The following is a 2,352-nucleotide window of genomic DNA, read 5'->3' as shown; positions in this document are numbered from 1 at the left end:
TCGGACGCTTCGGCAAAACTGACCAGACGCTGGAGCCTTAGCGTCCGGTCGAGTATAGTAAGGGTCTAAAACTGATTTTCCTTGACCGGACGCGTCTGGTCCACCTCGACCGAACACAGCCCAGCATCCGGTGGTAAACCCTAGCCTCTGTACCGCCAGTCAACGCGACCAGACGCAGCCAGTCAGCGTCCGGTGCTTTTGGATCCAGCGTCCAGTCACTTAACCGACGCTGGCATCTCCTCCGTTCTCTTCACCCTTGCTCAAATGTGCCAACCACTAAGTGTATCACCTTGTGCACATGTGTTAGCATACTTTCACAAACATTTTCAAGGGTGTTAACACTCCACTAGATCCTAAATGCATATGCAATGAGTTAGAGCATCTAGTGGCACTTTGATAACCGCATTCCGATACGAGTTTCACCCCTCTTAATAGTACGGCTATCAAACATAAATGTGATCACACTCTCTAAGTGTCTTGATCACTAAAACAAAATAGCTCCTACAAATTATACCTTTGCCTTGAGCTTTTTTTCTCTTTCTTCTTTTCAAGTTTAAGCCCTTGATCATTGCCATGCCATCACCATTGTCATGTTATGATCTTCATTAGCTTCTCCACTTGAAGTGTGCTACCTATCTCATGATCACTTGATAAACTAGGTTAGCACTTAGGGTTTCATCAATTCACCAAAACCAAACTAGTGCTTTTAGCGGCCAAAAGTGTTAGTTTAAAAAAAAACTTGCAGTGTTAGATTTAAAATTAGTTATCAAAAAGTGTTAAAATTAAAAAAAATTGATCCAGGCGGTGGTGGTAGAGGACGGTGGCAGTGGCGACTCCCTTGCTTCCAAGACCCACGGCGGTTGCGTGGGGCCACACCCAGATGTAGCGTGGAGGAAGACCGGCATCACCTAGATCCAACAACGGACGCGGCGGTGGTGGGTGCGGACACGACAACGGCGGGCTCGATTGGGCTTGCTAGTTTTTTTATTTTTTAAAAAAATAATTAACGAAGGTGGGCAGCTTAATGCGACCGCCTCCATTAATCGATAAACCAAGGCGAACAAAACAACTGCCTCCAAAAAAGTTGGATTAACCGTGACCTTTTAATTAGAGGCGGTTGCAATGCCCATGTTGGGTACCATAAAACGGGGTACCACGAGCGTACACCAAAAGAATCACTTAAATCCCGTCAACAACAAAGCTAGAAGGTAAGCCATGGGTTCACCACCAGCCCCGACCAAGCCCACCGACTCTCCGCCTCGCCTGAGGCCTCGCACGAGAGGTCTCGACACCCTAACAGAATCTCCGCCTCGCGTGAGGCCTCTCGCGGAAGGCCTCGGCAAGGAGCCCAATCTCCGTCTCGCTCGAGGCCCCATGCGTACAGCCTCGAATGAGACAGCTATCCTCCGTATTGCTCGAGGCTGGCTTGTCAACAACCCATCGCTCCCGCCTTGACCAGTCTTCCCGACAACATGTCACGTCCTATTAATGCGTCAACCACTCCCGCAATCTTAGCCGGACGATGGCTCGACACCACGGAGTGGTCGATGGGACAAGAAATCGCATCAGCGCCATACCGGCTGAGACAGGGCATGGCGGGGATTATCGGCCACTGTATTCTAGCGCTGTGCCCACGATCAGCGCCCGCACTACACTGTGCCCCGCAATCCCCGCCCCGAAGACAATGCGGCATGGGAAGTCTAGCCCAGGTCATCATCGCCTCCAAACCAGCGTACCAGAACGACCGCTCCCTCCGAGCCTCGGCACCCTACATCAGGGCCTCGGCCATCTCGAGATTCACGTCTGCCGAGACCCCCACCACGGTTCGGCCTCGGCGCCAACCAAGCCCCGGCCTCGCGCGTAGTCAACCCACAGCGACCGCACGCTGACCGCCGCGCCCGCTTCGAGGCAGCCCTAGAGCTCCCATGACGCACAGGATCGGATGTGACCAGCACGTCATCCCAGTGCTTCAAGGACAGACCACTCCGATGACCATTCTGCTACAGGAACAGGCTACAAGGCTCGGACACGCCGCCTCCGTTCGCACGACGCCGTATAGTTAGCGCACGTACTACCCTTGTCCTCCCTTCAACTATAAAAGGAAAGGACTTGGTCCATTTCTAGGGGGAGAGGACACAGGCACCCACGAAAGCAACACTCGGTAACATGTACACTTCCCTGCTGCCTGAGAGCAACATCTCAAGCAGTCCGTATCACTCCACGCTGAGACCTAGGACTTGCTCCCTCTCTCACCCAGCTTGTAACCCCCTACCACAAGCACTTTGGTGCAAGGAATACAAGATCGATCTCTCAGATTGGACGTAGGGCATCAATTGCCTAAACCAGTATAAG

This window comes from Miscanthus floridulus, chromosome 6 (genome assembly GCF_019320115.1).
Source record: "Miscanthus floridulus cultivar M001 chromosome 6, ASM1932011v1, whole genome shotgun sequence".
NCBI lineage: Eukaryota > Viridiplantae > Streptophyta > Magnoliopsida > Poales > Poaceae > Miscanthus > Miscanthus floridulus.
The sequence above is the reverse complement of the archived record's forward strand: the minus strand, read 5'-3'. Positions refer to the sequence as shown.